We start from the raw sequence: 11,918 nt of genomic DNA on the forward strand, positions 1-11,918 counted from the left end.
GGATCCGAACCCTCGGGCGGGAGCGCCGCCGCGCTTCCCAAGCAGCGCACTTACCCAGTGCACCATCAGGCTGGCCCTAAAAGGAAAGACTTTTGTCAGACTTGGGCTTTTAGAGTTTTAATAGAAAATTGGGGCACTTCCTGGATAATACCAGCCAAAGTTTTTTTCTGGGTTTGAATAATTGGATAATTGCCTTGATTCTCTGCTTCATGTAATTAAGATCGTTTAACTCTATTCTGTGCTAACAAAGAGATGTTTGGGCTCAAGGTTTATGTATCCAAACCTTACAGTTTAGGGAACTGTCATTCAAAACTGCAAACAAGTCTGGTTCCATGCAAATTAGATCACTGCCTTAATTCTGTACTTAAGAATCAATTCCTCTTAAAGAATGCTTTTTTTTTTATTGAAATGTACTGATTATACATATTTGTGGGGCACAGAGTTATATTTCAGTACATGTATACACAATGTGTGATGATCAAATGGGGGTAAGAATTTTTTTAATTTAATGCAATAAGGAAATTGACAGGTAGCCAATTCCCTTTTTAGTGCTAGCAGCCTCCAGCAGGTTTAAATTCTGCTCCACAAGCCCGAACCCCCACTTCACTTCTCTAAGATTCTAATAAGAGATTAAACACCCAATTGTGTGTAATCACATTCCCGACAGTATGAGGCAGCTGTCTTAGAACATCGCTAATGGTTAGCATACTTAAATTGAAGTGTGTACATAATCCAATGTAGCATTTCTAGGTAATAGTTTGTAGATGGTAATTTAGGGAGTTAAAGAGGAAGAAGGGAACTGATATTTCTTAGAATAAAGAAGAAAATTATGTTCTCCTCATGGGTGCCAAACCAGTGGGTTTTCCACCATGAAACAAAGTTTGCTTTTTTTCCCGCTTTCCACCTACACTGCTTGGAGAAAATAAAAGTTAGCGTGAAATCATCTTTCTCTGGATGAGTCATTGTGGGAAAGTAAGTTTAGCAGAATGTGTTGTCAACTTGGTTGAGACATGGCAGTTGGAGGACTGTAGGCATTGTTACATTTTTTGCAAAGTGATTATTAATCTTCGTAAGCACAGGTGAGCGGTGGTGGGGAGTTAAATGTATGCTTAGAAAATATATACTGAATGCATGAGCAAGGCAATTAGTAGTCTGCTTCTTAGTGGAGATTCACAGATTGCACTGTGGTTGAATAAGTCTCAAATGTACCCCTAACACATCTTAAGTTTGGAAATGAGCATAATTTTAAGTGATCCCAGGCCGTTGTCATGGTTGGCACTATCCCCACAGAGATCAGCGAGGGAAGTCCAAGCCACTGATAGTTTTTTCAAAAAAAAAAAAAAAGATTATTAATTAGATTGTTAATAGTCCCCTGTGTTTATTAATTCATAACAGTTTTCAAGACAATAAATCTATTTTTAACAATAATATAAAAATCCATCATTAAAGAAAAAACTGGGACCAAAATGGCTTAGGGTCATTGGATAAAGTTGAAATATACTCTGTCAGAACATTAGACTAAGAATTTAACTAAGTGCTAAAACTCATTCTTCACAAATTTCTGGGACTTTTCTTATCTTTCTGAACTTCAATGTCCTCATCCCTAACCGATAGGTTTGGACTAATTGATATGGAATGGGCTGTTGGGGGTCTAACTGTCTGTGGTTTTGGAAAGCACTTTCTCAGCTGACTGGATTAAAAGGTTAATTAGCAAGTAAATGCAGCATCCTGCATCTGAGCTTCCAACCTTCTGTTCTTCCTGCCTGACTCTTTGGTGTTTTGTATTTGAAGAGGGAAGGAATACGAGGCTAATTGCTACTTGGTAGGAGACAAAGGAGTAATAAAGGCTCAACTCACCCCTCCAGTTGCACACCACATAACAGGATAGAGTTCATCATAGTAAAGAGTGATTTGTTACCCAGACCAGAAATCAGAAAATTCCCTTTGTGCAACATGGCTCTTGTCTGATTTCAAAGGTGCTAGATGAAGAAAGCATAGTCTCTAAAGTCTACACAAATCTTCTTCCTGCCTGACTCTTTGGTGTTTTGTATTTGAAGAGGGAAGGAATACGAGGCTAATTGCTACTTGGTTGGAGACAAAGGAGTAATAAAGGCTCAACTCACCCCTCCAGTTGCACACCACATAACAGGATAGAGTTCTTCATAGTAAAGAGTGATTTGTTACCCAGACCAGAAATCAGAAAATTCCCTTTGTGCAACATAGCTCTTGTCTGATTTCAAAGGTGCTAGATGAAGAAAGCATAGTCTCTAAAGTCTACACAAATAGCTTTGTTGTGTAAACTACCTGTCTGTCACAGCAGCTGTTATAATTGTACTTGTTTATATAGATAAAATCATATATATAAAGTCCCTGTTCACACCTAGTCATTTACAAATGAGTCACTATTTGGCTTAAAAGACCAAGACGTAGAGAAGGGATGATCAGAGTCCATTTCTGCATTGTGTCAACTTTCACCTCTTGGGCTAGAGGGAGAACCTCCTTTGAAGGCTGTCCAGACAGAGGTAGGCTGTTGAACTTGACATATGTGTTAGGAAAAGTCCTACACTGAAGGAAACCAGAAAGGGCATTCATCAGTGTCATGAGGATGGATAACCTTCTTTCCATGTGCTATAACTGTTCCATGAATCCTAATCCAGGAAGGCCTCTGCAAGAGAGAAAACATCAAAGGAAGAAGAAGGCAAACAAAAACTCCTAAGAGGGAGAAAAATGTAGAGAGATATGTAAATAACAAAGCAAAGAGCTTTTGACAAGTGGGTTGAAGGAGAGGGGTGACATTAGCAGTGTCCTGGCATCTGAAATATTCCAACTCATTTAAAATCTAATAAGAAAACAATGAAGCTAGGAAATATGTTCTCTTGGGAAATCACAAACTATTTGCTATTAAAATAGATATTAGGTAAATGAATAGAACTAGATTACTAGGAGGATTATTTTCAATTACAGCAACTTATTGAACTGTCTTCATAAAATAAATGTTATAAAATTCTGGAAAATAGGCATCACCACCTCCTCTCCACTATTGAAAAATTAACATGGCCTTTGTGAAAGGCACAGAGGGGCTGGCTGGAGTGCTTGCTCTTGCAACAAGTTCAGACCTAGAATGGAACAAAAGGTAGCCCAAGGGGTTCTTAAGTGCCCCCCAAAAGGCTCCAGAATTGTAAAATGCTTTCTTTCCTTTAGGGTATTCTTACATAATTAGGCTTACAGGTTAATACGACTCCAGCGTGATGGCCAGGTTCACAGTGGAATAAGCGTGATCCCTGAGCTCTGCCCTTAAATTTCACAAAGAGATGAGTGAGAATGCAGGTTTATTACCAAAATATTGTTTCTAATAGAACTTCCTGTTTAGAGAGTCCAGAGGACAGTGAAAGTGGTTCTTTGGTTTTTCTTCTCAAGCAGTTTTTTCAGTCCATTCTCTGTCAATCTTGAATGAACCTGAAGAGAGTTCTACCACTGAGATTGCCCACCTCTTACAGCACAATTTCCAAGTGCTGTTTTGTCTAGAATCTCTTTTTTCTTTGCCTTAACAAAGAGTCCTATCAATTATCCTTACTTAGAACAGGCCCCAGGGGGGTCAGTGTGCATACAGCTGCCCATGCCTGCCGAGAACCGGGGAAAGAAGGGAGGAGACTCAGTCCTGCCAATAACTGACAATGCTACTTCCAGTAAGGCTGGTAAGTTCTCACCTCCCACGCTACCTCCTAATCCACTCTGTTTCTTGGAGTTTTCCTTCATTCCTCTTGAAGATATCCATTTCTTCAGTGTCTACCGATCTTAGCTAGGAATTTGAAAGATTTGAAGGTTTAAAATTGTTAATCTAATTCATACTATTATGGGATGGACTGAGAATCCTTTCATGTTAGCTTTTTAGCTGGTGGAGTTTTAAGTTATATAATAGTGTGAAATTTAAAAATTCAGGCAGAGTGGGGAGAACTGGGGGTGGGAGGATCTTGTAAAGCCATGAAACATAAGAGGTTTAAAGGTATTACCAGTGTTTGATTCATTTAGCCATCAAGCTGGTTGATGACTGGACTGGAACTAGAACCACAGTCTAAGACCGTTCCCTAGCACTGAGCAGATTCCCTCCAAAGTAGGCCAGCCTGCCTGGGGTTCTGCCCAAGTTCATTCCCCTAAACAATTCTTGGGGGTTTCAGCTAGTCCAGCACTTCTCAATTTACAGATTTTCTAATTGTCAAGAAAAACTGGAATTCATTTGAGACTGGCTGAGTCGCTACGCCTGCTCCACACTGTACACAGTGCCAGAGATGGGGCAGTACCAGTAAGACCCAGCCCCTGGGTTGAAGGAGCTCGTCTTCTCTCGAGGCAATCTCCTGCTCACGCAACAGGTGCTCGGAGTCTCTCCTCGGGGCTGCCGTTGACTCCTCTAATCAGGGCTCCCTCAGCGTGGGAGGTCGGGGATTTTCATGGTGGATGCAAACCTGAGATTTTGTCAGTGTTTGCCTGGGATCTCCTACTGTGTGGGTGCGGGGCTGGGCAGCCACGCATGCGCGTATCGTGCGTGTATCCATCACGGAGGAAAACTGGGGACTGAAATCCAACCAGCCCTCCAGTCACCAAGCTGTGTACTGAGAGAGCTGTGTACTGAGAGAGCTGCACCGAGGCAGCCTCCACCTCAGGGAAGAGGAGCCTTATTGTAATTCATCCTCCCTGAGGAGGCACCTTTCCTAATTAGCTCGGAGGCTCTTTATATGCTAGCAGCATCCCAGCTAAAGGGCACAGACAAAATGCTCCTGCCTTGTGTATGTGATGATCGAGGACAGAGTTGAGTTGAGGCTGAAGAGGTAGTCAGGAGCCAGATGGAGAAAAGACTCTGACTCTGTACTGGGCTATTGCACTTTATCCTGAAGGTCAATGTGGATCCACTGAAGGGTTTTCAGCAGTGAGGTGGCAAGGTCAGAGGTGCATGTAAGCAGGAGCACATTGGCTGCTCAGTAGGGGATGAGCAGTGGTGAGGGGTCGGGGTGGGGTGGGGAGAATAGCTTAGAGAGGCTGGATCGGAGATTCTTGTGTTAGACCAGATGGTACACTAGGCAGGTCGGAGCCAAAGCAGGGGGAATGGAGAGGAAAAGATGGATTTTTAAAATGCTGAGAAGGTAGAAATAAAAGTCCTGGACGAAGGTGATGAGATGTGTGGGTGCCCTTGAGGATGAAGAGGGATTGAGGCTGGGGAGCAGCAAGTGTGTGCAGGTTTGTGTTATGGGTTGAATTGTGTCCCCCAAAAAAGACGTGTTGGAATTTTCACTGCAGTACCTCAGAATGTGACCTTGTTTGCAGGCAGGGTCTTTACAGAGATGTAAGCAATTTAAAATGAGGTCATTGGTGTAGGACTTAATCCAATATGAACGATGTCCTTTAAAAGGGGGGAAATTTGGACACACACACACACACACACACACACACAGAGGAAGAATTCATGTAAAGACTAGAGTCGTGCTGCTCTAAGACAAGGAACTACCAGAAGAGCCTGGAACAATCCTTCCCTGGTGCCTTCAGAGGGAGCCTGGCCCTGCTGGCACCTTGAGGTCGGACTTCTATCCTCCAGAACTGGGAGACAATACATTTCTGTTTTGTAAGACACTCATTTTGTGGTATTTTGTTATGGCAGCATTAGAAATCTAACACAGTTTGTCTCTTTTATGATTAAATTATTTATTAGCTGCAGTCTGCCATTAATTAAATCCCTTTAATAAAGAAGAGGTTTATAAAGGCATTAAGCAATACTTCCTATGCTTTATGAACTCCACAACTACAATCATTCCATTTTATTGCCAAACATCCTTTTAAGGTTCCATATTTTATGTATTTATTACCTTCAATTGTATCATATCTTAATCAACATAAAGTGAATAGGGAATTTGTAGTGAGTACCCAGATCATGAGTGCAACTAAACACATGTCGTAGAAGCTGATGTGACCCAGTAGTAAGGCCCACCCTGCTTCAAGATGGAATGTATTAGCCAAATGGCAGACTCAGAAAAGACGCTAGAGAAAATAATATATTTTCATTTTATAGATGCATACAATAAGGTCCAGGGAATTTATATGACTTTGGGCAAATGATTTAACAAATTGGTGACAGGATTGGAAGTTACAATTTAATCTCTTGACCTGTTGTCAGTTTTTTTCTCCTTATACTGCTGGTTAAATGGTGGGTTTCCCTGGAACTGAATAGTTCTTCAGCTAACCCTGGTTTTTGAATACAGGTGTTAAAAGTCAGATGACTGGAGACTCTTCATCCTGTAGCAGTTTAAGGATTGAGATGTAATAAAAATAAATAGCAGCCTATAGGAGAGCAAGCACGAGATAAATGTAAAGAGAAAAGAAAGTTATTCTGTTGACTACATCTCACTGGCCACTTCTCAGTCTCCTTGGCTGAGTACTCCCCAATTTCAACACACTGGATTCCCCAGGACTCAGGGACTCCTTTATTTTACTCACTTCATGGATGACTTCATTCAGTCCCATTGCTTTAAAATTCTCTACTGCATGGTGACTTCCCTATTTATAGCTCTAGGCCTTCTTCTTGCTCAGAAAGTGAATTTATCTTGAAGCTTATGAAGCTTACACTTTAGGGCCTCTTGTTTGCACAACCTCCTCTAAGACCTTGTACCTAATTTTGTGCTGAGTCTTGCATTCTTCATCTTATAGAAGCTTCCCCCCACATTCTAAAAACTCCAAGTTCCACAAGCCTGGACCCACCCCTATCCTCCCCAGACCGTCAGACTAGTATGTTATACTTCCTCTAGAATGGACATGTCCAAAAAACAAAAACAAAACTCCTGATTTTCCCATCAACAGCAGCCATTGGTGTTATGCACCAGTATTTCCAGCTCTCTGACATCCAGGCACATGGTAAATTGTACTTCCCATCATCTTCTTTGAAGTTAGGTAGAGCTCTGATTGCTTTGCCAGATGAAATGTGAGTGGAAATGACTTCACTTCCCAGCAGGTGCTTTAGGAGCAGACGCAGCTCTCCAGGGCTGCTGTGGTGATTGAGGAATCCAGAGTCAAAGTGAAGATGCAGACCCCCTGGGTTTCTGGGTAAATAATCTGAGCAGCGCCCCCTGCCAACCTGCAATAGACATGTTCATGAGTGAGAAAGTCTCATTTTTGGGGGTTAAGCCATTGAGACTTGGCGGTTGTCTGTCACCACAGCATAGCCCAGCTTATCTTCATTGACACACCTCTCACCTGTGCCTCTTCACAGCTTTCCGTCTCAGTGAACACATATTCAATCCTCTGGGTTGCTCAGGCCAAATCGTACAGTCTCAACCTTACCACCTCTACCACTTCCACCAGGTCAAGACACTATCATCCTTTGCAGGATTATTGCAACGGTTTCCCAAACCCTTGCCTTCTTATGGCCTATTCGCCACATGTCAGCTAAGGTGGTCCTTTAGAACACAAGTCCACTTATGTCACTCATCCTGTTACTCATATTCCTATAATGGCTTCTTATCCCACTCAAAGTGAAATCCAAGGTCCTATAAGATCTAACTTTGCTGCCTTTCCAGCCTCATCTCCTGTAGTCCTTCCTTGTGATCATTCAGATCCAGTCACTCTCTCCTCGCTAGTCCATGGACACACTAAGCCTTGCCCATTCCGTTCCCTGGGCCTGGAACACTCCTCCCAAGACAGCCCCATGACTTATTCCCTCTTCTTCACCAGCTCTCTGCTCAAATGTCTCCTTCTCCACAAGAGCTTCCGATTCCCTCTAAATCAGCTGCTCTCTCCCCAGCATTCCCATTAGTTTAGAATAACAAGAGAAAACATTACTATTATATGCTAGTTTCTCTGTTAAACACTTGATATAAATAAACTCATTTACTCACAACTATCCTATGAAAAAGAAACTATTATTATTCTTATTTAAGGGTTATAGAAACTGCAGCTTACAGATATTGAAAAGTTTGCTTAAGGTCACCAATCTAATAAGTGGCAGAACTCAGATTTATCTGTGTCTGTTAGATTCTCAAAGTCATGCTCTTAATTGCTATTTAATTTTGCACCATTAGATTGGGAAGATTCCAAACACATATTAAAAACTTGATTTTGGCAATTTAAAAAACAATTATTCATGTCATCTTATTGGCAATTCTTATTTAAGGGTTATAGAAACTGCAGCTTACAGATATTGAAAAGTTTGCTTAAGGTCACAAACCTAATAAGTGGCAGAACTCAGATTTATCTGTGTCTGTTAGACTCTCAAAGTCATGCTCTTAATTGCTATTTAATTTTGCACCATTAGATTGGGAAGATTCCAAAGACATATTAAAAACTTGATTTTGGCAATTTAAAAAACAATTATTCATGTCATCTTATTGGCAAACAAATTCTCTCTATCACAGCATAGTTAGGAGAATTCCAAGCTCTCTGAGTGATGGTTCCCTCAGAGTATGGATTAGTCAGTCAGCAGCCACCTGGACACAGGTGTAACGGTGTGACTGTGTTCTGGCTCTGCCCTTGTCTCGCTTTAATTTTTATCATTGACCAAGATGAAGATCGAAAAGGTCACAAAACTGATATGGCATNTTTACAGAGATGTAAGCAATTTAAAATGAGGTCATTGGTGTAGGACTTAATCCAATATGAATGATGTCCTTTAAAAGGGGGGAAATTTGGACACACACACACACACACACACACACACACAGAGGAAGAATTCATGTAAAGACTAGAGTCGTGCTGCTCTAAGACAAGGAACTACCAGAAGAGCCTGGAACAATCCTTCCCTGGTGCCTTCAGAGGGAGCCTGGCCCTGCTGGCACCTTGAGGTCGGACTTCTATCCTCCAGAACTGGGAGACAATACATTTCTGTTTTGTAAGACACTCATTTTGTGGTATTTTGTTATGGCAGCATTAGAAATCTAACACAGTTTGTCTCTTTTATGATTAAATTATTTATTAGCTGCAGTCTGCCATTAATTAAATCCCTTTAATAAAGAAGAGGTTTATAAAGGCATTAAGCAATACTTCCTATGCTTTATGAACTCCACAACTACAATCATTCCATTTTATTGCCAAACATCCTTTTAAGGTTCCATATTTTATGTATTTATTACCTTCAATTGTATCATATCTTAATCAACATAAAGTGAATAGGGAATTTGTAGTGAGTACCCAGATCATGAGTGCAACTAAACACATGTCGTAGAAGCTGATGTGACCCAGTAGTAAGGCCCACCCTGCTTCAAGATGGAATGTATTAGCCAAATGGCAGACTCAGAAAAGACGCTAGAGAAAATAATATATTTTCATTTTATAGATGCATACAATAAGGTCCAGGGAATTTATATGACTTTGGGCAAATGATTTAACAAATTGGTGACAGGATTGGAAGTTACAATTTAATCTCTTGACCTGTTGTCAGTTTTTTTCTCCTTATACTGCTGGTTAAATGGTGGGTTTCCCTGGAACTGAATAGTTCTTCAGCTAACCCTGGTTTTTGAATACAGGTGTTAAAAGTCAGATGACTGGAGACTCTTCATCCTGTAGCAGTTTAAGGATTGAGATGTAATAAAAATAAATAGCAGCCTATAGGAGAGCAAGCACGAGATAAATGTAAAGAGAAAAGAAAGTTATTCTGTTGACTACATCTCACTGGCCACTTCTCAGTCTCCTTGGCTGAGTACTCCCCAATTTCAACACACTGGATTCCCCAGGACTCAGGGACTCCTTTATTTTACTCACTTCATGGATGACTTCATTCAGTCCCATTGCTTTAAAATTCTCTACTGCATGGTGACTTCCCTATTTATAGCTCTAGGCCTTCTTCTTGCTCAGAAAGTGAATTTATCTTGAAGCTTATGAAGCTTACACTTTAGGGCCTCTTGTTTGCACAACCTCCTCTAAGACCTTGTACCTAATTTTGTGCTGAGTCTTGCATTCTTCATCTTATAGAAGCTTCCCCCCACATTCTAAAAACTCCAAGTTCCACAAGCCTGGACCCACCCCTATCCTCCCCAGACCGTCAGACTAGTATGTTATACTTCCTCTAGAATGGACATGTCCAAAAAACAAAAACAAAACTCCTGATTTTCCCATCAACAGCAGCCATTGGTGTTATGCACCAGTATTTCCAGCTCTCTGACATCCAGGCACATGGTAAATTGTACTTCCCATCATCTTCTTTGAAGTTAGGTAGAGCTCTGATTGCTTTGCCAGATGAAATGTGAGTGGAAATGACTTCACTTCCCAGCAGGTGCTTTAGGAGCAGACGCAGCTCTCCAGGGCTGCTGTGGTGATTGAGGAATCCAGAGTCAAAGTGAAGATGCAGACCCCCTGGGTTTCTGGGTAAATAATCTGAGCAGCGCCCCCTGCCAACCTGCAATAGACATGTTCATGAGTGAGAAAGTCTCATTTTTGGGGGTTAAGCCATTGAGACTTGGCGGTTGTCTGTCACCACAGCATAGCCCAGCTTATCTTCATTGACACACCTCTCACCTGTGCCTCTTCATAGCTTTCCGTCTCAGTGAACACATATTCAATCCTCTGGGTTGCTCAGGCCAAATCGTACAGTCTCAACCTTACCACCTCTACCACTTCCACCAGGTCAAGACACTATCATCCTTTGCAGGATTATTGCAACGGTTTCCCAAACCCTTGCCTTCTTATGGCCTATTCGCCACATGTCAGCTAAGGTGGTCCTTTAGAACACAAGTCCACTTATGTCACTCATCCTGTTACTCATATTCCTATAATGGCTTCTTATCCCACTCAAAGTGAAATCCAAGGTCCTATAAGATCTAACTTTGCTGCCTTTCCAGCCTCATCTCCTGTAGTCCTTCCTTGTGATCATTCAGATCCAGTCACTCTCTCCTCGCTAGTCCATGGACACACTAAGCCTTGCCCATTCCGTTCCCTGGGCCTGGAACACTCCTCCCAAGACAGCCCCATGACTTATTCCCTCTTCTTCACCAGCTCTCTGCTCAAATGTCTCCTTCTCCACAAGAGCTTCCGATTCCCTCTAAATCAGCTGCTCTCTCCCCAGCATTCCCATTAGTTTAGAATAACAAGAGAAAACATTACTATTATATGCTAGTTTCTCTGTTAAACACTTGATATAAATAAACTCATTTACTCACAACTATCCTATGAAAAAGAAACTATTATTATTCTTATTTAAGGGTTATAGAAACTGCAGCTTACAGATATTGAAAAGTTTGCTTAAGGTCACAAACCTAATAAGTGGCAGAACTCAGATTTATCTGTGTCTGTTAGACTCTCAAAGTCATGCTCTTAATTGCTATTTAATTTTGCACCATTAGATTGGGAAGATTCCAAAGACATATTAAAAACTTGATTTTGGCAATTTAAAAAACAATTATTCATGTCATCTTATTGGCAAACAAATTCTCTCTATCACAGCATAGTTAGGAGAATTCCAAGCTCTCTGAGTGACGGTTCCCTCAGAGTATGGATTAGTCAGTCAGCAGCCACCTGGACACAGGTGTAACGGTGTGACTGTGTTCTGGCTCTGCCCCTGTCTTGCTTTAATTTTTATCATTGACCAAGATGAAGATCGAAAAGGTCACAAAACTGATATGGCATCAATATTCAAACAATTTTTATTTCTCTGGAATAATAAATTAAGTCAAACTTGTCAGATAAAGCTTGACACATTGAAGTTAAACCTTGCATTTAGGTTCACAACTCAATCTTGCAAATTCAGGTGGGGAAATTATGTCTTACAAAAATTCATGTAAAGGATTCTGGGGATCTTACCTGACCCTTCTCTTTATGTGGACCCAGAGTGTGACATCACACAAGAGTAATTAGCAGCCATCTTAGTCTCATGAGGAAAAACCTTCATTCATGGGCTGGCCCGGTGGCACACTGCTACAGTGCGCCACTTGGGAGCGCGGCGGCGCTCCCGC

This window comes from Galeopterus variegatus, unplaced genomic scaffold (assembly GCF_000696425.1).
Source record: "Galeopterus variegatus unplaced genomic scaffold, G_variegatus-3.0.2 Scaffold7917, whole genome shotgun sequence".
Lineage (NCBI taxonomy): Eukaryota > Metazoa > Chordata > Mammalia > Dermoptera > Cynocephalidae > Galeopterus > Galeopterus variegatus.